At 42.5% G+C, this 26,354-nt stretch overlaps 1 protein-coding gene across 3 annotated transcripts in view; it reads left to right on the top strand.

The window, feature by feature from the left end:
• The window catches only part of LOC124133381, a 52,242-nt gene that overhangs the window by 21,256 nt on the left and 4,632 nt on the right, over positions 1–26,354 (top strand). For all 3 annotated transcript variants that reach the window (XM_046497765.2, XM_046497766.2, XM_046497764.2), the window contains exon 2: positions 10,294–10,356. The gene's annotated coding sequence lies outside the window, so the exon portion shown is untranslated. The remainder of the gene's footprint in view (positions 1–10,293; positions 10,357–26,354) is intronic.

The following is a 26,354-nucleotide window of genomic DNA, read 5'->3' as shown; positions in this document are numbered from 1 at the left end:
CCACATAATGAAAACAGTTAATAAGACACGCATGACTTCGTCCTTGAAATCACTACACCAGCTGGTCGATTTCTAATCAATTAATCAATGTTTTTAATGCTTATATAACAGATTGATTTATGGCCTCAATATTGCACACATGGGCTGACGGATATTACAATATATTGTAAATGTATACGTATGTCGTGACAGAAGCATGTTTCGCTCTTATTAGAAGAATTGTCAATGATGCTTGTCGATTTATGGACCTCATCTGTGACCTTTAACCTTCGGAAGTCAAAGATGTTAGTGCATAAGGCTTGACATTGCATATTGCAACGTGTAGAAACTTAGACTTCCATTAATGCAACCGCTTCATGCCAAAAGGCAAGGATCACACCCTCTTCTTACCAAAAGCAAGAATCTTCTATCGGTGTCTAATGTACTCAAGTCGCGTTTTTCCAATACAAAATTGTTTTATCAAAACTCGAATACATCACTCACACTCGCAAACCAAGCATACAACATTCGCTCTCTATCTCTCTCTCTCTCTCTCTCTCTCTCTCCCACTCTCTTTCTCTTTCTCTCACTCTCTTTCTCTCTCTCTTTCTCTCTCCTCTCTCTTTCTCTCTCCCTCTCTTTCTCTCTCTCCCTCTTTCTCTCTCACACTCTTTCTCTCTCTCTCTTTATCTCCTTCTCTTTATCTCTCTCTTTCTCTCTCTCTCTCTAGTTCTCCCTCTCTATATATAGATGTACACACACACATGAAGAGATTATTGTTTCTTACAATGTTAGTATGACTTTATCACCCGAATGATGAGTATGTTACAGGTCTATGTATGTATCTATGAATGTTTCAAATGTATGTCGGCGCTACTAACCAGCGTTCTTAACGTAAACTCCCAAGCTGTATTGTGATATTAACACGTTATGCAATGACACGCAATCCTAATCAGTCACCCGATACTATTATTTGACCATTTGCGTATAGCCCCTGTAATCTAGGCTATTAATCTGTCATCATCAAGTCAACCAGTTGAAATGAACAAACATGCCAAGCGCATGCACCCACTTGTTCCTTGTCTAGAAATGAAAACCGCCACGCGATGTTTACAATATAAAAACAGAATGACGCGTAACCTTTCACCTGTAACATGATGAATACTAAAGTATGACTATGTAAATGTAGTCCATTATAGTGAAGAACAAGTGCCTATTACAAGTCACATTATTGTCTATACGAGTATAGGGGGCACGGGTGGCCCAGTCGTCTAAGGCGCCGCAATTCGCTGTGCAGAGTTGCGTCCCTTGGCACGCCAGAAACCTATGATTGTGGGTTCGAATCCCGGTTCGCCCCGATTATGTTTCTAGGTTTGTCAGCACCATACCCGTGCTCGTGGGTTTCACCGAAGTGGGAAACGTCTGAGACCTGCATCACTTCGGGCTTTAAGCTGACACGCCGCGATATAACTGGAATACTGTTAAAAGCGGCGTTCAACCCAACTCACTCACTCACTTACTATACGTATATACGGGCCTGGCACGAGTTATTCGTTTCCATGGCTAATTGGGGTATTTATTATCAACAGAATTTCTATGACTTCCTCGTCTGTATTTCTGTTTGACATAATTGATGGTTAAATGTGTGAACCTATCTCATTACACCTTTCTGATATCATATATGACTGTCAGTCTTTAGTTTATTTTCACCCATGCAAAGCAAAGAGCAGCAATTAAGCGCCGAGATTTTCAGTGACCCATTAATATAATTTTTACCTCTAATTTGCTCTATTATTTGGATTTGACATTTTGACTAAACTCTGAAGGTCTAATTGGGACATTTTAGACCACAGTCATCCGTCAACCCCTTCCTTATCGCGAACACCTGGTGTCATCACCATTGGATAGTGATTCATAAACGCGTGTTTCTGAAGACGAATCGAACATAGGACTTTTAGATGTTTATTGAAACTTTTTTGTTGTTTTGTTGTTCTTTTTTTAAATGAACACAGGACCGCCTCCGTGGTCTAATGGTAGAGCGGAAGGTCCGGGGTTCGATCCCAAGCCGCGTCATACCAAAAGACGTGAAAAGATGGTACTTGTTGTAACCCTGTCTGGCGCTCGGCATTAAGGGGCTAAAACAAGGACTGGTCGGCTCGGAGTCAGTACACTGTGTCTGAGTGGGGTATTCATGTTAAACTGCGGCATGGTATCTCAGTGTGCTAGCACTATAAATCGACATCAGTCCGGACTAGTACAAGCAGCCACACACACACACATACACGTCGCTATATAAGTGCAATAATCTTGGACGCGACGTTAAACCTCATTTCACCTCACCTTAAATGAACTCAGTTCAAAACAGGTTGAAATAAAGTATTTCTATGTGTAATGTTAGGATGTTTGAGTGTCAAAACACACTATCGAGACTGGAATATCAGAAATACCTGTATCACCTAGATACAACAATGAACCCCGTCTCTACAGGCCTGACCCTGGCACTGACCGCACACAATCCAACACTTCCACTTCCAGCTTGTGCTTAAAGCAGGACGTGGATCTCTGATAAAGGATAATTAATTCACATTTCACGATAGCCTTTCTGACAGGTACGTTTAGACAGGACGCTGGTGACACAGGTGCAAATCCAGGTAAATTATACAAATTAAACTAAAACAATGTTAGGTTATATTAAAAGTATTTATAATGAGTATATTAAGTGTGGACATTTCAGTCTTCGCAACATTTCTTAGCCAGTGATTACATTCAAACAGTTCTTAGCCGAGACATTAAAACCGCCCCCTACTGTGTCGCAAAACGAACATATTGTTTAAACGTTTTTCTTTACTCTGCACTTGTAGACAGCGGACGTAATACAAATTTAACATATCGTTTTTATTTGTTTCAACAAAATCAGTAAATCCATTATCGTGTCACAAGATTTTCTGGTTCGTCGATCACTTGATTGTCTGGTTGTAAACCGGCCGCCGTCGCATGGCTGGACTCTTGCTGTGCGGCGTCAGGCAATAAAAACTTACTTTTTTATGCAAATTGTATGAATGGTGCTACCGGTAGGACAAGGCATGATGACCCTTTTGGCGTCATCACTGATTTTCAGTTGTCCATTCAAATAAGTTTCACAGCTATTTTGCCCTTTCCGCCAAATGGAATCTTTTTCGGCGGATAATCAAGACTGGTTAATCTTTTGTTTTCACATTTTGTATTTTGTATACACGCTTAATGCTGTATATATATATAGTAACTTTAGTTTGTGGATCAGGCAACTCTCGCGGTGTTTGATGATTCTAATGGTTTTTTTCCAACATGCCAGTGACGATGGCAAAAAAATGTCATTTACCAACACGGTGAAAGTAATGTTTTTTTGTGTTTGAGGAAGACATACTGCCTTATACAGAATGCCATCGTATCCCAATGGAGTAGATCGATGCTTATGATGTCAGTCACGGGATTATAGGCTCCAGACTCGCTTATTTACAGACTGACGTCATATAACAGGAATAATACTGAGCGTGGCGTTAAACAAATAATAGACAATGAACGTGTCATGTACTCGAGGATTTCATTGCCGAATAAACACACATACGTAACTGTGCAAATACGGCACCAATGTAAGAGGATAGACAAACGATGGACGTTCAAATAGCTCGGATTACAACGCATGTCATTTCCGTCATAGATCTAGAAGACATATAAAGTTGCTCTTGCTTGTGAAATGCGGTATTTCGCGTTTACATTTCAGTGATAAGAATGCGAAGATACTTGAAGACAATCTTAGAGATATATGGCAGTATTTTGTGTAGGGCCTTCGTGTTTGACAGGATATATGTCGGTAATTCAAACTAAGAATTGTTTTTTCTCTGAATGGGGAGCCGAACAATTTCATATTTATTCATATTTCATTTTCCCCGACATCCAACATGTCCAATGAACGATTTCAATAAGAACAACATGAATGGGACCATGTCTTACCCAGATTCCCCTAGAAGACCGTAAAGTGAAGTTTACCGCATTGATGGCTAAATCATGAAGCTCAACAGGAAATTATCAAATTGATTATATTTGTGTTATTTATACTAAAATAGGGGGTATGTCATTTGCAGCTCACTGATTTTCAGTGATCCATTTATACATTTTTCACCGCTATTTTGCCTTTAGCGCCTAAGGGATAATGGTGGATAATCGAGACTGGTTCTTCTATGGCATTGGAATTGTATATTTAAGGACATACATATATTTTTAGGACTTTAAATGATTGATCATGTTCCTGAACAAATCGTTTTGGGTACTACCCGCAGAGAATGTCTTTACGGCACAATTCCCCGCATCAATTGCCATAGTAACAAAGTTAAATACCCTCCCGGAACTCAGTGACCTAAATAAATGGTCTTTTCAGCACATTGTACTTTGATAAGAGACTTCAGCTTGGTGGTTTCTATAACACAACCCTAGGCTACCAAATCATGGCGAGACGGTCAGTGTACACAATACACGCTTCGTGTTATAGTTGGTCAAGTGTTGATGTCAGCCGATTATCTGGCCTAATGACCACCATCGAGATGACCAACATTCTCTGTCCCAGTCGGAGTGACCGTTATGGAGCTGTCACGCTCGGACATCAATAGGCCTGTATAACAATAGTGGAGGTCATTGTAACATTGACGCATCATCCGTCGTGGGTGCGACTCAGCACGGCACGATAAGAAAGGTAACGCGATAAGCTCTCTATCTTCTTGTCCCTTGTGTTGTAAGAGGAATCGATTTAACGTGTGATAGTTGGACGTGTGCGGACAAAACTGGTTCCTGAAGCGGATCGATCATTCATGAGGGTATGTTTATTTTTATATTATTGTTGGAGGTCAAATGATGATATTACCGTGAGGTGTTCATGATGTCAAGAATTTTTTCTCTAAAATCAAATCCTTGTAGGGAATATTTTGGGCGAACCGGGATTCGAACCCACAATCATAGGTTTCTGGCGTGCCCAAGGGACGCAACTCTGCACAGCGAATCGCGGCGCCTTAGACGACTGGGCCACCCGTGCCCCCTTGTAGGGAATAGAATAGGTTCCTAGAGCTCTTTTGCTGATCGTGAGGTGACCTGAATGGATCGGGTGGTCAGGCTCGGTGACTTGGTTTATTGTGTGTCATCGTACCCCGACGGCGTGGGTCGTTGCTCATGATGTCACCCACTGGTTTGTCTGGTCCAGTTACATAGGCCGCCATTATGAAGCTGGACTGTTGTTGACTGCGGCGTAAAACAACACTACAACGTTGTACGAAAACATCCAGCGTCCAAGATGTGCTGACACCAAGTGTTCTCTGATAACTCCGTATGTTTGCAGACGTATGACAGCTCTGTACTGACAATAATATGTGTCAGACAATTTTGACTGACATAAATATTAAATATATGATAAATGAATATTAAATAATAAATTATTTTGACTGTCATAATAAATAAAATAAATAAATAAAAAAATAAAAAAAAAAATAAATAAATAAATAAATAAATAAATAAATAAATATCCATGATTGACTTGTTATCAAAGATTGTACAATTTATTTGCAAAAAATAGCACGGAGGACAAAAAAGTAAAAGAAATGGTGAAATAGAATATTGTCTAATAACTTATTTTATTTATTTATCTGTAGAGTCTGCATCAATATTAAAAAACACATTTTGCAATACTGGGTCACCAAAAATATGGAATTGAAAAGATACTCTATTTGTTATTTTGTTTGTTGGTTGCCTAAGGTTATTTGTTTGTGTTTACATGTTGCACTTACAAATTCCAAAACCACATCACAGAGCTGAATCCATTCGTGCGCATCAGTTAACAGGTATTTATTAGTAAGCAAGGAATGTTTGCTAGGTGCTTCCAATAATCGTTTAATGTTCACTGAATACGAAAACATAGACTATACCAATCATTCCACGTGAATGGGTCCTGTAGGGATTAAAGTATGTCCTTAGATGAACACAACCTCAGTCGGTTAACGACGAAGTTTAAATGGTTGTTATTCCGATTTGATTGCTCGTGCAAAACGCGAAAGCCTTTTCTGTTTGAGATGATCGGTAATTAAAGGTTTCTGTGCCTTCATTCCTGTAGGAGATCACTGAGAAACTGTACTGCAGGTTTAATCAGCCGTTGGCGATAGATCAGTTCGTATTGTTGGAGGATTGCTAACCACAGCGACACTCACAGTAGGGGAGGTTGTCATTGTTGCTACTTCTATAATCCAACAGATACAAGCCTTTGACACGAGACCCGTGAAGATCCGGGTTGAATAGGTCTTCAGGAACCCATGCTTACCGTAAGAGGCGACTAACGGGATCGGGTGATCAAGTTCGCTGACTTGGTTGATAAGTGTCATTGATCCCAATGGCATAGATCGATGTTCATGATGTCAATCACTGGATTGTTTAGTACAGACTCGATTATTTACAGACCGCCGTCATATAGCTGGAATATTGGTGAGTGTGGCGTTGAACAACAAACAGACAAGCAAACAAACTTTGACACGAAGTAGGACGATATGATCAACCTAGCACTAAGATCGCTTTATGGAACGGGGCCCTGGTCTTGTTGGGGAATATATGATGGGCGCTTGTTGATATTAAAATGAAACCTTTAGTATGATTTCTACGTGGAAACAACCAGCATGTTGTTTATATATGCTTGTCACGAAGTCTGATAAAGCGAAATGTCGGTCTTTACGTGATCAATTCCTAATAATAATGTGATAATAAATGAAATCATTTGGCAGTTTCTTTGGGGGATGCTTTGAACAGTATTTCAGAAAAATCCCTGTCTGTCAACATGATGTAAGGGGAAAGTCACATTTATTATTTTGGTAAATATCAAGAGTGTTGGTCGGACCATTTCAAAATAAAATCAGTGCGAATATGGGATTCGAACTAACGAGCATGGGTATCTAGCTTGAGTAAGGGGCGCAACTCTGCACAGCTAATTGCGGCGCCCTTGAAGAATACTTGGATTTTATAAGACAAATTAGTGGAATTCTGGTATATTCCGACAGGAGGTCATGTAATCGGTTTATCGAAATATTTGTGGTACTTATCGTTAGAGTCATTATTTGTACCAGGTGACTCTCTTTCCAGTATGTTTACATGTACAGTTGATCTAAACAAACAAACAATTATTAAATCATAAAGTGTTTATGTCCCTATAAGCCCACGAACAATGTCTTTTATGTTGCAAGCGGTTAATGGATCATAAAGAATCATAAAACTCATGTTGGATATTTTGAAGCTGACCAACGGTTCGTAAGCATCGCTTAACTCCGTATTGTCGCCCTGTTTGTAGAACCGTGTGATGTTCCTATCAGAACAGACTGAAATCCACACCTACACACAGAACCCGACACGTTTGAAGTCGGTGTCAGGGGCGGTCTGTCCAACGTCGTGTGTACAATAGCGACAGTGATTGAGCGATGTTAGATGTGTGGTCTGTGCCAAGGCAAAGGTTTTAAACCGGAGTTATTGCATCGAGTGAATAGAAGCGACGATATGCTGTTCGTGGCACGCCAACAGGGGCCAAGATTATTCTTCTAATGCCTTGGAAAACGCATCTCTGTGATTTTAGCAGAATTATGTTTGCATTGTCGAGTTCATTTAATTAATTCACTTGTTTGCTTCGCAATGTTGGGATATACCAAACCACGCGTCCAATCTTTATCCAGTGTGAAAGCTATTTAAAAACTTGAATTTGTCTGTCTTTGTCTAGGAAGAATGGACAGAGGTGGTTGATCATACACGACGAATCTCGACACGCTGACAACGTGTGTTTTTTTTTGGCAGGTTCTGTATTCCGGATCAATGTCCAATTTGTTTATTTTTCATCGACTTTTAAGGAAAGTTTCATAAATGATCGTCGCTGATGCGGCCATGTCTGTCCTCTGGTCGATTACTGTCCATATGTAATTAAATGATATAAAAGCAAAAACACATCATATTCGATAATCATACAAGTATATTGTACGATTCCGTCTATATCATAAGCATGTGTTTATGAATCACCTTTCAAATAGTGATGACACCGCATGTCCGCGGAAAGGTGAGCGTGTCCCGCACCATCAGTGGCACCCGTCACAAACACATGCAAAGGCAACTCAATTGTTCACCTGAAAGAAAAGCCCGATGATTTCATTTGGATTACCAGAGTTTCACTGTAGTCAAAGTTAGTAGACAGTGTTGATGAAGGTGAAATCCTGTCACCACAGCCTGAAAAAGAACCATTGTTACATTGTATCGTGTCTGTGACATCTTCGTGAAAACATGTACATCATCACTGTTGTCGCTACAGTGTCCTATTTATGTTGGAGAATTCAGGCTGGAAAACCTTTACGCTTTATTTCAAAACAGGCCGCCTCCGTGGTCTTGTGGTAGAGCGTCCGCCCGGAGAGCGGAAGGTCCGGGGTTCGATCCCCGGCCGCGTCATACCAAACGACGTTTAAAGATGGTACTTGTTGTTACCCTGTCTGGCGCTCGGCATTAAGGGGCTAAAACAAGGACTGGTCGGCTCGGAGTTAGTATACTGTGTCTGAGTGGGGTATTCATGTTAAACTGCGGCATGGTATCTCAGTGAGCTAGCACTATAAATCGGCATCAGTCCGGACTAGTACAAGCAGCCACGCAAACACGTACATGCACGTCGCTATATAAGTTCAATAATCTTGGACGCGACGTTAAACCCAATTTCACCTCACCTTATTTCAAAACAGGACACATTAAATGTCACGCGTTACCTCGCTGTAGATGTGGACACGTAGGCGTGAAGTAGACAAACAGGAATATGATAAGCAAGTCTCGAGGTTTGGTGACACTCTGCTCTTCTTTATAACTAAACGTCCTTGACGTGCATATATTGACCTCGGCCATGGCCATGTTATAATATTTTTATGAGAAAATAATTGCAAATCAATATCCAGCAATCTTCAATTATCGCTTATTGCTTCTGTCTCGGCCTTATCACACAGCCATCTGACATCAATACTGCACTGACTGAAACAGTTCATCGGAAACATCTATCAATAGATTTCATATCTGATTATTTGCAGCTGCCGCTTCCTGTCTTCGATCGTTAATTTGTTCATTCATTAATTTGTTCAAATACAATCGATTTGATTGAGTGCGTGGTTGAGTGAGTGGTTGAGTGGTTGAGTGAGTGAGTGGTTGAGGGAGTGAGTGGTTGAGGGAGTGAGAGGGTGGGTGATTGAGTGGATGGGTGGTTGAGTGAATGGTTGAGTGGTTGAGTGAGTGGGTGAATGGGTGGGTGGGTGGTTGAGTGGTTGAGTGAGGGGGTTGGTAGGTGGGTGAGTGGTTGAGTGGCTGAGTAAGTGTTTGAGTGGTTGAGTTAGTTTTGAGTGAGTAGTTGAGTGGTTGAGTGGTTGAGTGAGTGGTTGAGTGGTTGAGTGGTTGAGTGAGTGGTTGAGTGAGTGGTTGAGTGAGTGGTTGAGTGGTTGAGTGAGTGGTTGTGTGAGTGGTTGAGTGAGTGAGTGGTTGTCTGAGTGGTTGAGTGAGTGAGTGAGTGAGTGAGTGAGTGATTGAGTGAGTGAGTGAGTGAGTGAGTATTCCAGCTGGACAAAGAATGATCATCACTGGTTGTGCCCACATAGGAAATAGAACCTTTGACATGACAAGGAAACACTTTAATGACTTGGCTACCCAGTACCGTAGATAATTTCCTTATTCCAAACATAACTCCAGTTAAAATCTAAAGACACTGTAATTATCCTTGTGTGCTTCTGGTGTGTAGCCCTGGGGGGATTCCGGGTCAGTATTAGCCCCCAGCAACAAAGGCTGGTCTTAAAGGGTGACTAAATGGATCGGGTGGTCAGGATCGGAGACTTGGTTGCTGGCGTTCCCAACGATGTGGATCGTTGCAATCACTGGATTATCTAGTTCAGACTTGATTATTTACAGACCGCCGTCATACATCTGGAATACTGCTGGGCGCGGCTTTAAACAAACAAACAAACAAACTGATGTGTCGTGACCATGACGTTGTGAACATCTACAGCCCCAGTCTACTGAAATACAAGACAACCTTGTCAATTGGGATGCATTTATAGAGCACCTCACACAAAGTATATCCAGTTAAACCACACAATGTCCAACATTCCTGTCTTCGGTAGAACGACCTGATAGTATGGTTACTCATGTCATAATGTGTTGTTAAAGAATTTGAGCCAGCAATTTGACCAGCAACGTGGAATTTGGTGACTCACGCTTTCAATGTTCCTCGCTACAATGGTTCAATTCTGTTGCCAGATCCAGCCGTCATGCATTCGTGTCGTCACTGCCAGCGCTGAGTGCAACATCGCCGACATCCAGGTAAAATACTTATGCTAATAGAAATTTACTCAGTCTGTCATATTTGTTATATCGATAGTCGGATGAGAAATACAGTACACTACGTTTATAACGAACACGCTTATAACGAACTTGTGGATATAACGAACTGCCCTGGACATTTGCTGTGTATATGCTGTATATATGCTTATAACGAACACGCTTATAACGAACTTGTGGATATAACGAACTGTTTTTTTTTGCCCTGGACATTTGCTGTGTATATGTTGTATATATGCTTATAACGAACAACGGTTATAACGAACTAAAATTAGTGGTCCCTTTGAGTTCGTTATAACCGTAGTTTACTGTATATCGTTAACATTCCAAACTTCGAGGTAGGATGTTTTGAGATGGGTAGCTACAGTGACGCAGAACTGTAGCAGGACTTAAGCAATCGTACACTACGTAAGTGTTGCGTGCAATGCATGTAGGATATTGAGACGTGAAGAACGTCCATATATCACAGCGTATGTCCGACGTCTGTGGTCATGTTTCAAATGTTCTGCAGGTTTTACAGTCTACATAGTATGTCGTTTGAAGTTCGGAAACTTTAGCACAATAACGCTTGTATTGATTCCGAATGGTAGATACACCGTCGGTTCGCGTTACTCAGTTACAGTGATAAAACATACTTAATACATGCATTGTTACCGTCGATTATGGGATAAAACAACGACTAGGCGGCGCGGAGTCAATATACTGTGAGTGGAGTATTAATGTGAAACTGAGGCATGGTATGTTAGTGGACTGGCGCTGTAATGCACACACACACACACGCACACGCACAATACAAGTGCAATAATCTTGAACGCGACCTTAAACCCCATTTCACCTCACCTCACATACCATGTAAGCACATTCCTCGGACCAAACAGTCGGATTTCTTAAATACCGATTAATAATAAACAACTTGAAGACATGCCCTCAATATGGGGAGTTCCAAATATCAATAACAAGTCTGACATTTGAAGGGACATTTTCGTAATAAACGAGGCACGGACCACACAAACCAGTGGTCGATATGGTGAGCACATATCGGAAGCGATGCCATACTTGCAGATCTGTTCCTAATTAGCAGGGGGCACGGGTGGCCCAGTCGTCTAAGGCGCCGCGATTCGCTGTACGGAGTCGCGTCCCTTGGGCAAGCCAGAAACCTATGATTGTGGGTTCGAATCCCGGTTCGCCCCGATTATGTTTCTAGGTTTGCCAGCACCATACCCATGTTCGTTGGTTTCACCGAAGTGGTAAACGTCTGAGACCTGCATCACTTCGGGCTTTCTTCCCACATTAAGCTGACACGCCGTGATATAACTGGAATACTGTTAAAAGCGGCGTTAAACCCAAATCACTCACCTAATTAGCAGTCATTGTGACCAGCTGATCCCAATTATAATCTCTCCTTGCACGCATTACGTACTGAGGGGTTACTGAGATCCTGGACCTCGCGGGTTTCTTCCTTCAAACCTTTCCATGACCTTCAAGTTAATCGTTCGCCCTCATTATTATTGGACGAGGTGTTAGACGTGAGTGTGATGTAATGCGCGCGGCTACCCACTCTGAGTCGGCTACTTATTTACAGTTATCAGTGCCAAGTAAATCAGTCCCGACTCCAAAACCTGTGACAAGTGTCAGGATACAGTGGGAAAACTCACCCAGGCGGAAAATACCATGATAGTCGAGCGTTAGATGTATGTAGACAGGACAAACCACGTCAATTAAGCCAACCCTCAGTCCTGAGGCGTGCGAATCCACCCACAGCACGAATTATGGTTGACACGACAAAAATTAAACGCTTTGTCATCCAGAGTTCGTGAATCGACCTTGTTGCTCCAATTTTCACGCAAAGAAAACTGACAATGGCGGATATTTAGCATGAACTTTTCAGAAATAGTACATGAAAGCGTAGAAAAAATCTCAATGACTGTGTATACATTTGTCAACCAGTCATTACCAACATTTATTATTATTATTATTATTATTATTATTATTATTATTATTATTATTATTATTGACCCGTGAAGACCCGGGGTGGAATAGGTCTTGAGCAACCCATGCTTGTCGTTAGAGGCGACTAACGGGATCGGATGGTCAGGCTCGCTGACTTGGTTGATGCATGTCATCAATCCCTATTGCGTAGATCGATGCTCATGATGTAAATCACTGGATTGTCTGCTCCAGACTCGATTATTTACAGACTTCTGTCATATAAGCTGGAATATTGCTGAATGCGTCGTTAAACAACAAACAAACAAATAATATTATTATTATTTCCTCGCTAGGTAGTGTTCCATGTTCATATTGAGAAAACAATATTGATATTTGGCGAAGGTATGAACATTCAATATTTCATAATTGAATTCCTCGCCGAACTAGCCGGTTGTGTTCGATGGCTGTCATTGATCTGATAAACAGTACAGCACATAGCAAATACGCTGCACCTCTCAGTGTCATAGCGTCGTTTATTTGATGTGGCCATATGAACATGATTATATAACTGTGTATCTATGTACAGAGTTAACACCATCTTCTAAGGGATTCTGGGAGGGGAGAATGATACCATATATATTGCGCCATTAGGTGCCCATGTTTGCACACAGAAAGACATGGCGTTTATCTGACAGTGTGGGTGTGCGGGAGGTGGGGTTAGGTGAAATAGGGTTCAATCTCGCGTTCAGGAGTGCTGCGCAGCGGCGTATATGCACGTGTGTGTGGCTGATTGTACTGGTCCGGACTTGCTAGTCCGAGCCCAAGAGACACCGTGCCGAGTAGTCTCCCCTTAATGCCGAGCGCCAGGTAGGGTACCAAGTACCATCTTTTAACGTATTTTGGTATGACGCGGCCGGGGTTGATCTACCGAGCTTCCGCTCTCGAGTGAGTGAGTGAGTGAGTTGGGTTTAACGCCGCTTTAACAGTATTCCAGTTATATCGCGGCGTGTCAGCTTAATGTGGGAGGAAAGCCCGAAGTGATGCAGGTCCCAGACGTTTACCACTTCGGTGAACCCCAAGAGCACGGGTATGGTGCTGACAAACCTAGAAACATAATCGGGGCGAACCGGGATTCGAACCCACAATCATAGGTTTCTTGCGTGCCCAAATTACGCAACTCTGCACAGCGAATCGCGGCGCCTCAGACGACTGGGCCACCCGTGCCCCCCTTCCGCTCTCGAAACAGACGCTCTATCCACGAGACCACAGAGGTGATCTCGAAGTGTGAGAGCGCGAATGGTACAAAGAAAAGCGCGTAGGTGATAACATTTGTAATTTCGACCTGATTTGTAAAGTGACCTTGACCTGACCTTGTAATTACGAAATTGTAAAGTGACCTTGACCTTCACCCAGGATGATGCAAACTTCCTTGCGATACCTTGTGATGAAATTCTGTTTGAGTGAAAGTTTTGCCTTGGTGTGCTCCATGGTTTGCCTAGCTCTGTGTCTGATGCTGAAGCAGATGATGCAGATACGACTTGGAATAGAGATGGGTATACAATACAGGGAAAAATACACTCATGAACATAATCAACTGTACCCTACTTGACATTAACAGTGGTGTTTTACTACTCATATCAACTATAGTCATGTGAATATATCGGGTGTTCCCTAACTTCTTTTGAGTAGTATATGTTGACTATATGGTTTAAAGGATAGATATTTGCGACTAAACGTGTTTCTCTCTCAGACTGCTGGAGTGAGTGAGTTAATGAGTTTGGTTTTACGCCGCTTTCAGCAATATTCCAGCAATACCATGTCGGGAATCGAACCCGGGTTTTCGGCGTGACGAGCGAACGCTTTAACCACTAGGCTACCCGACCGACCCTCAAACTGCTTGAAATAGGAACAATCAGAAATTGAATCAGACACACCAACATTGTTACGCGGCATGTAAAATTGAAACTTGAAATTTGATTAAATTCAAATTAAATTTCTAAATATGTATGAGGTAAATTTCCAGCCCGCCTTGACACCATCACAGTTGAAATCTTTAATAGAAATTACACAGTTTGAGTTTTTTTTATCTTTAAATAAACATAATTTATTATGATGACTAAGCACATATGTCAGATACTCTTTTGCTCAAGTTACTGTTCTAAGTCTCTGATCCATTCACAAGTATATAAGGCAAAGAAAAGCCTATTCCACAATGTTTGTGTTTATGGAAGAGGACGCTCCATTATAGGTGAATAGCGTCATTATTTATAGATGCGAGATTCCACGAGACTATACAGAAAACTCCTTGACCCAAGAGAGATAACCGAGTACGCCTTAACAATATCATCTCCTTTTGAAGCTACGCACTGATAAACACATCTCCTTTAGATCCATACTTTATGATAAATGAGATATTTGTCTATATTGTCCTCCCTTTAAGATTCCTCTACTCAGGCGTGGCGAAAGCGCACTGGACTGTCACATCCAGTCAGAGAGGCCTATTTGCGTTGAGGTCATACTGATAAGAGTTCACACCCAAAGACTTTCGATTTACTAAAAAAACATGATGGTCATAGGTAGATAAGTACAGTATGTTATGAGGTCATTTTTCTCTGGAACAAAAGAAGTGGAATGGGTTTTTTGGGAGGTCATGTCATATTGTGATCTTATTGTACAAAGGTGATTGGGTTTTTGATGAAAGTTTGTGTTAGCCAGACTTGGTGTCTCGAAATAAATATGTTTTCTATTCGTGATTCAAATGTATTGAACCAAAAAAGCCAAGTAAAGTACAATATCCTCAGGCAATTTAAGCAACAGCTAACCTGTCAGTGTGGTAAAATGTTATCATATAATAGTGAGGTGAGGCTTAGGTGAGGCTTAGGTGAGGTGAGGTGAGGTGAGGTGAGGTGAAATGGTGTTTAACGTCGCGCCCAAGATTATTACACTTATATAGCGACGTGCATGTACGTGTGTGTTTGTGTGGCTGCTTGTACTAGTCCGGACTTATGCCGATTTATAGTGCTCGCCCACTGAGATAACATGCCACAGTTTAACATGAATACCCCACTCAGACACAGTATACTGACCCCGAGCCGACCAGTCCTTGTTTTAGCCCCTTAATGCCGAGCGCCAGACAGGGTAACAACAAGTACCATCTTTTAACGTCTTTTGGTATGACGGGAATCGAACCCCGGACCTTCCGCTCTACCACAAGACCACGGAGACGATATATCATACAATAATATATGATATACTATATATATATATATATATATATATATATATATATATATATATATATATATATATATGAATCTCACATTATTAAGAAGGTTATAAACGTTTCCAGGTCTAGATCAAGACATCCAGGTGGTTGAATAGCCTAGTGGTTAAAGCGTTCGCTTGTTGCCCAAAGCCCGAGTTCGATTCCCCTTTACAACATTTGAAGCCAGTTCTTGATGATCAGAGTAATAAAATCAAACTACTCACGTATCAGACCGTAAAATGGACAAGTGGTATAAGCCTAATTGATGCAAAATTTCTTGTCCCGGCTCGATTCCCTTACATGTGTGAAGATAAATAACGGCAGCATGGCACATCTTCCCGAAGCAAGGGACTTAACAGTGAGTGAGTGAGTGAGTTGGATTTAACGGCGCTTTTAACAGTATTACAGTTATATCGCGGCGTATCAGCTTAATGTGGGAGGAAAGCCCGAAGTGATGCAGGTCTCAGACGTTTAGCACTTCGGTGAAACCCACGAGCACGGGTATGGTGCTGACAAACCTAGAAACATAATCGGGGCGAACCGGGATTCGAACCCACAATCATAAGTTTCTGGTGTGCCCAAGGGACGCAACTGTGCACAGCGAATCGCGGCGCCCTAGACGACTGGCTCCAAGCGGTGCTAAGTGGCGTAAAGCTCCACACGACTAACTAGTGTTTCCATTTTGTGTGTCGCTCATGCCCTCTGTACATGTCTCGTGCCAAAGCGACCTTGACCTTGACCTTACAAAGGACGCGAGAAAAAGGGAAGCATTAAAGGGACATTAGCAAGGGCTTTCAAATTAAAGGATTAAATCAAAGTTTATCTCTCCTTTCCAAATCAAAGTGCTTAAGTACAGAGATGTTATCGACAGCGCCGGGGTGAACCTGACAAGGTATGCTAGCCCGGGGGTGCAGGGCCAGGGTCGGTCTACCTGTGTGACATGTGTCAGCGTTCGGTGCTATCAATGTCATGACCTGTCTCTTATGTGTGTGATTAACCCGAACAATGTTATAAAAAGACTTTTGTGGGCAGAAATTCTGTAAATTGTTACCATCACGAAAATGGTGTTCTGTTTTATGAAAGGAAATGCCGAATCAGCGACATGTTAAAGATTCCCATGATAACATAAAACGTCTCCGATAGCTTAATCATAAAATTAAACACGTGGAGATATACAATGTACTTATAAGTGTTTTCATTTGCAAATTTTGCCTACATTTATATTTGAAAAAAACCCGTTGACAATAACGCTGATTTATATTCAACTTAAATTCCACTTTCAGTGAGTGTGTCAGTTGAGCTTAACGCCGTTTGAACAGTTATATCGCGATATGTCAGGTAATTTTTGGAGGAAGGCCCGAAGTGAAACACGTTTCAACAAACCAAGGTCATCATCCAGGGTGTCTGGGCCACACGTGGAAAGTCACATCCATCTTTATTCTCAACAGACTTATGTTTTAAATGTATTTAACGATACGGATATGACACAATAGTCACTCTTGTATTTAGAGACCGCCTCCGTGGTCTAGTGGTAGAGCGACCGCCCGGAGAGCGGAAGGTCGATCCCCGGCCGCGTCATACCAGAAGACGTTAAAAGATCTGTTGGCAATAGACAAAGATGAAGAAGGCATTTCGTCTTGTGATGTTCCTTTACGATACTGCTTCATGTAGAATGCCAGGTCTCTTTTGACCTAGATCGTTGTTTGTTTACAGAAATTCAGTTCCAATGAAAAAACGAATGAGATCAAGTTAAAAAGAGACCATCGTACGATCCCGACTATGTTAGAGCGTCCGCCCGGAAAGCGGAAGGTCCGGGGTTCGATCCCCGGCCACGCCATACCAAAGGTGGTACTTGTTGTTACCCTCTCTGGCGCTCGGCATAAAGCGGCTAAAACAAGGACTGGTCGGCTCAGAGTCAGTATTCTGTGTCTGAGTGGGGTATACATGTTAAACTGCGGCATGGTATCTCAGTGAGCTAGCACTATAAATCGGCATCAGTCCGGTCTAGTACAAGCACAAGTACAAGTACATATCGTAAATATCTCTTTAAGAGTGAGTGAGTGAGTGAGTTGTGTTTAATGCCGCTTTGAACAGTATTCCTGTTTATCAGTTTAATGTGGGAGGAAAGCCCGAAGTAGTGCAGGTCTTAGACGTTTACCACTTTTGTGAAACCCACGAGCGCAGGTATGGTGCTGACAATATGGAAACGATTAATATAAGTTTCTGGCGTGCCCAAGGGACAGCGCCTTAGACGTCAGGGCCACCCGTGCCTCTATCATGTCAGGAATATATATTGTATAATGCGAGCCTTTGAGACAAGCACTCCACGATATCATCGGCTGCATCGAGACTACAAGGGGGAAAAGAGTGCGGCTTCAAAAAGTCATATTTACTTAAGATATTCCTCTGAAACTTTATACTTAAATAACAAATTACACATACATTCTGTGGAGAGTGGTATACTGTATACGCATCTACTGGCCATCTTGGCACTGTGGTACAAAACGCATGCCACAGATTTCTATCTGGGTCTAATAGATGGCCCGTTGTTCTCGATTGAAATCTCATCTCTCACACGAACGATAGTTTCCGGCGGACTGAGTTGTTACGGTGGAATGACGCGTTCTGATTGGGTTGAATCTCTGTACTCTATCGTCCATACCATGGTTGATTGTTGTACATGAGTGTCAGTCTGTAAAACTATCACTGCGTTGATCATCTACTGATTGTCCAGGCGACAGACCAACACGCACTTCAATATGCCAGTTAGTGTCTCTTTAAAATTGTTTACGAAAAAAACCGCATAAAATGTGAGAAAGTTGGTGAGGTGAAGTGAAATTGGGTTTAACGTCGCGTCCAAGATTATTGCACGTATAAAGAGACGTGTGTGTGTGTGCGTGCGTGCTGCTTGTACTAGTCCGGACCGATGCCGATTCATGGTGCTAGCCCACTGAGATACCACATGAATACCCCACTCAGACACAGTATACTGACTCCGAGCCGACCAGTCCTTGTTTTAGACCCTTAATGCCGAGCGCCAGAGTGGGTAACAACAAGTACCACCTTTGGTATGACGCGGCCGGGGATCGAACCCCGGACCTTCCGCTCTCCGGGCGGACGCTCTAACTGGCGTCCTTGATTTAGCCCCTTTATGCCGAGCGCCAGACAGGGTAACAACGAGTGCCAACTTTAAACGTCTTTTGGTATGACGCGGCCCGGGATAGAACCACCGACCCTCCGCTCTCAGGGCGGACGTTCTACCACTAGACCACGGAGGCAGTCAGTGAGTGAACGAGTGAGGCTAAGCACAACATTTTGAACAGTATTCCAGTTGTATCACGGCGTGTCAGCTTGATGTAGGAGGAAGCTAAGTGCAGGTCGTTAGACTTTGGTGAGACCCGCAAGCACGGGCTGTACACAAAAATAGACAGGAGACACAATGCCAGTTAGAATGTGGTCAAATGTAACAAATGTTATATTTGGGATGACACTTTCTTATTAAAATACAGATTCTCGTTCTTTTCTTGGTTGAGTCCCGTCTGGGATTCGAACCCACACTCCCATACTGAGGCACCTAATCGCCTGCACACAAAGTCAGCGATCTAACCCACTCAGCCACCGAGGCTTCCTCAAAAATGAAAATCCGACAACTGGTAGTCTAGATCACGTACTTTGTGTACCCCTCTGACAGTGGTAAATTAGCACGGCTCACATGGACACACTCAGGTAGCGGGTTCGAATCCCGGACAGGACTCAGTCCCAAAAGGTACGAGAATCTGTATTTTACAAAGAAAGTGTTATCCGAAATACATTTTGTTAAAACTAGACATGTTCTCTGCTTCTACAGCGTATGGACACAGAGGTGTGGATCAGCTCCATGTTGACAGGGCGGCGACGGGTTGTGATATGTCCCCGGGCTTATTGACACAGCGACAATATGTCATATCTCACAAATATCCCGGGGGCGCGGGTGGCCCAGGCGTCTGAGGCGCTGCAATTCGCTGTGCAGAGTTGCGTCCCTTGGCAAGCCAGAAACCTATGATTGTGGGTTCGAATCCAGGTTCGCCCAGGTTATGTTTCTAGGTTTATCAACACCATACCCGTGCTCGTGGGCTTCACGGAAGTGGTAAACGTCTGAGACCTGCATCACTTCGGGCTTTCCTCCCACATTAAGCTGATACGCCGTGATATAACTGGAATAGTGTTAAAAGCGGCGTTAAAAGACAACTCACTCACTCACTCACTCACATCCTGGGAAGGTGGGTACCGTAAGGGGGCGTGGTCAGCATTCATTCAGACTACGATAACAATACATTCACCGCTATTTCAGCATTGTCGGACGGTGCATCCTGCTTGTTTGTAAAACGAAACATAAATAAACAGATACACTATTTGTTTCTTTACGAAGGCAAAAACGGTCTATTTCATTTATTCGCGTTCAATCATTCACGCTTGATGTCAAAGCTCGGTCTCTCCCTGCTTTACCTACTAGAATATTTTCCTTATATATGTCAAGTATGACGGGAGATTTTTACAGAGGTGTAATTTTCTTATCTAGCTACCTTCTCAACTCAGAGGTTGCATTAGTCCATGAGCCAGACCAGATATTGGTACCACCTGGGGTGGCAAAATCTCAGTATGATTTTTTGAAAGTCATATATCCATAGATGAAAAAACCTTTGAAAGCAATCCGGGACTCACAGCTTAGTGGTAGTAATCACCACATAAAGGGGGACCCCTCAGTCGAATCCACGGGACTAGATTTCGGGGTAGGGGTAACCAGAAAGTGGAACAACTTTACAAGCAATAGTACAAGGTACCTCGCTCTGGCAACAGGTCAGTTCCCAGTGAAAACCGATCGGGTGGAAAGCACGGTCACGAAGTTGCGTGTCCTACAGGTAGACCGCATCGGCTATGTCCGGTGTATTGTTGCCAATGATCAGATTCGTAATTCCGAATGTATAAGGTTGCGTTGAGCCCAGATGACAGGGGCCAGTGGATTTATAGAGAGGACGACTGAGGGTGTCTGTCAGTGAAGAGATTAGGGGTCGGAGGTCAGATTAACGAGGAGAGATACCTCTTAATGTAGTGACAGTTAGGTGTAATTTAGCTTATGAGCTTAACCAGGCATTACTGGGTCTTTCCGGCGTAATCCGGTTCGAGTTTCCATGAAAATGGAAATATATTGGGTATTTGAATGAAACACCAAGGGATTGACGTTGTTCAAAAGAGTGAAACCCCGTTTTCCAGGCAATTAATGGGGTTTAACGTCCCGTTCAAGATTATTGCACTTACATGCACGTGTGTGTATGGCTGCTTGTGCTAGTGCGGACTAATGCTGGTTTTATAGTGCTAGCCCATTAAGATACCATACCGCAGTGTAACATGAATATTATACCCTACACTGACACAGTACACTGACACCGAGCCGACCAGTCCTTGTTGTCTCCCCTTAATGCCGAGCGACAGCACGGTAACAACATGTACCATCTTTAAACGTCTTTTGGTATGATGCGGTCGGGGATCGAACCCCGGGCCTTCCGATCTCCGGGCAGACGCTCTATCCACTAGACAACAGAGACAGTAATTTCGTTTAGGAGTATCTATATGTATGACAAATACATTTATAAATACATGATTCGTTTTATCCCGATATTTGTTTGCCGTGACGTCACTGACGAGCCCTGTTTAGCGGGGTTCAACTGTATGTTTATATCAAAACGTTCACTTCAATTATATGGGAATGCAGTGAAACCCTGTCTGTTAATCTAGATGCCATTTGTCTCGATCCCGTTAGCCTAGATAGCTTTAGTCTCGATCCCGTTAGTCTTGATCCCGTTAGTCTCGATACCGTTAGCCTAGATAGCATTAGTCTCGATCCCGTTAGCCTCGACCACGTTAGCCTCTATCCCGTTAGCCTAGATCCCATTAGTCTCGACCAGGTTAGCTTAGATCCCGTTAGTCTCGATCAGGTTAGCCTAGATCCCGTTAGTCTCGATCAGGTTAGCCTAGATCCCGTTAGTCTCGATCAGGTTAGCCTAGATCCCGTTAGTCTCGATCAGGTTAGCCTAGATCCCGTTAGTCTCGATCAGGTTAGCCTAGGTCCCGTTAGTCTCGATCAGGTTAGCCTAGATCCCGTTAGTTTCGATCAGGTTAGCCTAGATCCCGTTAGTCTCGATCCCCGTAGTCTCAAACACTTTAGTCTAGATCCCGTTAGTCTCGATCCCTTTAGTCTAGATCCCGTTAGCCTATACCCCGTTTGTCTAGATTCCGTTCGATGTTTGATAAATTTGTCTTTAAAAATAACGTTATATTCATGACTAAATTGTGTATTTACCAACTTATTCTCGTAGCTATATGGCTGAAATAATGCGGATGCGGCGTTAAATTTTAACTCACTCACTCACTAGATACCGTTTGCCTTAATCCCGTTAGTTTTACTGTTACATTCGATTACTGTAATGTAATACTATATATTTTTAAAAATAGTTCAGGGCATGGTTAGCCACTGTCAACTACGACTTTCGTCGTCGTGGGCCTCTGTCTAAATTCAGGCTGACACGTGAGGTACCCGAAATACTGTTCAAAGCGGCGTTAAGCCAAACTCACTCACTTACTGAAAAGATCATCACAGTGTGACATTGTTTCGTTTACCCGTGCATCCCCCTAATGTGCGAGGAATGCGACGTACGTTATAGTGTCTCATCATCAGTTTTGAAAAAGCGTTCGCTCGTCACGCCGAAGACCCGGGTTCGATTCTCGACATGGGTACAATGTGTGAAGCCCATTTCTGGTGTCCCCCGCCGTGATATTGCTGGAATATTGCTAAAAGCGGCGTAAAACCATACTCACTCACTCACTCAGTTTTGTAAAAAACCCGTTCGCGGGCAGGGCTATGACCTATGACCTATGACCATGACCAGATCAGCTGTGTGACGCTACTCTGCACAACAGCTTTTTTAAGAATGAATTTAAATTACGCAGTTAAAAAAATAAGTATAAAATGTTCCAGCATTATAAAGTGAGTTTTACAATTTGAAAAGACTGCTTTGAAAGCATTCAGATTCACTGACTTGATGTAATGATATGGGACAGTTACACTGTTGTGCGTGCATACCTGTCTAGTGAATGCATATATTATTCCATGTGAGATAGATGCGAGGGCAATTTTCAGTGCGTTACATATGAAGTTTTATGTTAATGCAACTCTTTGTTGGTGCGATGCGTTTATCTTTTCGATGAACACGCCTTCGATTTTCATGTAAATAGTCTATTTGAACGTGTTGGCATGTAGACGATTCAGGTCAAAGATGAAGAAGACATTTTGTCTTGTGATGTTCCTTTACGATACTGCTTGATGTAGAATGCCAGGTGTGTTTTGACCTAGATCGTTGTTTGTTTACAGAAATTCAGTTCCAATGAAAAAACGAATGAGATCAAGTTAAAAAGAGACCATCGTACGATGCTAACTATGTTAGAGCGTCCGCCCGGAGAGCGGAAGGTCCGGGGTCCGATCCCTTGCCGCGTCATACCAAAGGTGGTACTTGTTGTTACCCTGTCTGGCGCTCGGCATTAAGGGGCTAAAACATGGACTGGTCGGCTCAGAGTCAGTATTCTGTGTCAGTGTGGGGTATTCATGTTAAACTGTATCTCAGTGAGCTAGCACTATAAATCGGCATCAGTCCGGACTAGTACAAGCAGCCACACACACACACACACACACACACACACACACACACACACACGTGCATGCACGTCGCTATATGAGTGCAATAATCTTGGACGCGACGTTAAACCCAAATTTCACCTCACCTCACCACCTCACGTTTCCGACTGTATCATAAGCGTGTGTTTCTGAATCACTATCAAATAGTCATGATACAAAGTGGCACCCGGTGGCACCCGTCACAAACACAGTCATAAAAAACATGTTAACTTATAAACAAAATATAGTATTCAAACAAATGAGGTTGCTTCAACTGAAATGTATCCATATAGGGACACACACATGCCAAGACAGCTCTTTGGACTGTTTAGTTTAACTAGAGTTACTTCCCTTACACTGATCCCCACATTCGGCCACACAGCAAACAGCAAGTCACCGTGATTCGATATGAGCTGTCTCAGACCAGTCTGATTTCCAGACCCCAGAGAATATATTAAAAATAAAAATCCAGCTCAAGTCTAGAATGATTTGGCAAGTCTAGATCTATATAGAATGATTTGGCAAGTCTAGATCTATATATATATAAAATTTATATAAATAAATATATATATACGGTTAGTCCCGGAAAAAAATAATATATATATATATTTCCGGGACTAACCGTTAGCCTACCTTAAGACATGCTAAGGGCCATATCGTGGGGTGGGTATTAGGTCGGGGTGGGATGGTTTGTGAATTCGTTCGGAGTTTGGGTGAGGTGTTAGGTTTTGGGTGTTAGGTCGGGGGTTGGGTGAAGTGGGTATTAGGTCGGGGGCGGGTTTGGGGGTGGGCGTGGTCAACTTTAAGTCCCTCCCATTTGTTAATCAGAAATACAGCCGCAGGTACATGTTCCAATCCAAATAATATACACAATTGCAACTGTAATGTACAGCCTTCACATGGCGGTCGGGGAGTATCTCAAACCTCGCGTCATAATGTCAGGAGTTGTCAAGGCTAGTTGTATGACCGACTGTGCACTTTCTTTTTCAAGCGTCAATGTTTATTCTCCCTCCGCCCCCTTCACGGACCACGTTTTATCATATTTAATTAAACCAAAGGCATTAATTAAAACTTACTGTGCAGGGATCCGTTCCACAAAGCGATCTTAGCGCTTCGGGGATCGCAACACAACGTTAACATTGGCTTTCGATCGTCGTAGCTCTAAGATCACTTTGTGGAACGGGCCGCGGGTGGTACGTGGCATGATTTGGACGTCATAGCACTTCTACAGTGACGTAAGAGCATGCTTTAAAGGCAAAAGATTCAATAGTTTGCACCGCTGATCACATCCCGACAACGTTAGCCTTGTTTATAGGCTATAAACCATTGGTTTGCTTGTCACAGCCTGCCACAATGCTGACAGTCGTAAAACAACATTTCAGGGCCCCGTTCCACAAAGCGATCTTAGCGCTAAGATGATCGTAACTCCCATACTTTAAAATAGGCTTACGACAATCATAGCACAAAGATTGCTTTGTGGAACGGTGCCCCGTTTCCTTGATCGGACATAATCCACAACCATTAGGACACAACGACGAACGCTTGCATCACATTCAATTCCTGAAGAATATGGATTTGGAAACGATCGTGAAAGGTCACTACTGCATCAAAGCTCCTCTTATCAGACGAACCTTTAGACCACGATACAGCCACACAACACGGGCGTAACTACGTCTTTCGACAAAGAATTGCATCGTAATAGTTTTCCACATGGCATCAACCATCAGAAGCTAACTCATTACTCTCGCGTCACGCATGTGAGGTCACACAATCAGCTGTGATTGGACACGCATCTGTGACTCAACAGGCCGTTAAACGAACTGTTATATAACATCTGCAATCCGTTGACGTGCCCGAGGCAGGTGATAAAAGACTTGGTATGATGGGAAACCACACTTTAGAGGTCACAAGGTCACGTCACAAGGTCACGTCAGAAGGAAAGGGCAATGACCGAAGTATAATCTGACAAAACCAACAAGTTCTTTATATCATTATATGCTTATGATTAACTGTTTTAATGATATAGAACTCCCTGTGCAATATACAAGGGCATTTGGTGCCCATCTCCTCTATGTATACTCTATGTAATAATATATTAGTAATTAAAAACATGTTTTTGTTATTCAAGAGATGGAATTTTATTATTAAGGAATTCTAATAAAAACACTATGCATGTGTGATAATCACCAGTGCATAAACTAGTGTCACATTTGGGATACAAAGCAAAGCAGAACATATCGTCGCATCTCTTACCACCATGACACGCTATATTTCAAGGTGTGTTGACATCTGATGTACCCAATGTAAGACGTACATGCACCTGACGTGACATCACTGTCACAAGATCCCCCGGGGAAGTTGTGTCATGTCTCTTGCCGTAGACGCCGTGCCGTAACTGGAATACTGTTAAAAGCGGCGTGAAACCCAACTCACTCACTCATTCACTCACCCAAATCTCCAACTCACTCACTCACTCACTCACTCACTCACTCACCCAAATCTCCAACTCACTCACTCACTCACTCACCCAATTCTCCAACTCACTCACCCACCCACCCACTCACTCACTCACTCACTAACTCACGTAGCCATCTCCAGAAGAAACGCCTCACATTATTTACCTTTCACAACTACAGTAAACTACGTTTATAACGAACACGCTTAAAACGAACTGACGGATATAACGAACATATTTTTGGCCCCGGCCATGTGCTGTATACATGCTGTATATATGCTTATAACAAACTACGGTTATATCGAAATAAAATCAGTGGTCCCTTTGACTTCGTTATAACCGTAGTTTACTGTATTTACTGTTACGTGTCGATTTCCAAATTGAAACACTTAGTTAACCCAGAAATATTCTCGTGAAAGAATTTAGTGTGAAACAATCGTTAATTGTATAACACAATTTACTAGGTTTATAATTCAATATAAATTACTGCATAGCAATTACAATGGCAGTGCACAATGGAGTGGTAGTGCAATATTCAATGGCAGTATCAAATACAAATTATGATGGCACTGGTGATATAAATAAAATAGTGACATCACTTATCCGTAACAGTGGTCAAGCTTTCT

Source organism: Haliotis rufescens, unplaced genomic scaffold, assembly GCF_023055435.1.
Source record: "Haliotis rufescens isolate VD_foot unplaced genomic scaffold, xgHalRufe1.0.p SCAF_21, whole genome shotgun sequence".
Taxonomy (NCBI): Eukaryota; Metazoa; Mollusca; class Gastropoda; order Lepetellida; family Haliotidae; genus Haliotis; species Haliotis rufescens.
This window is presented reverse-complemented; position numbering and strand designations above follow the sequence as displayed.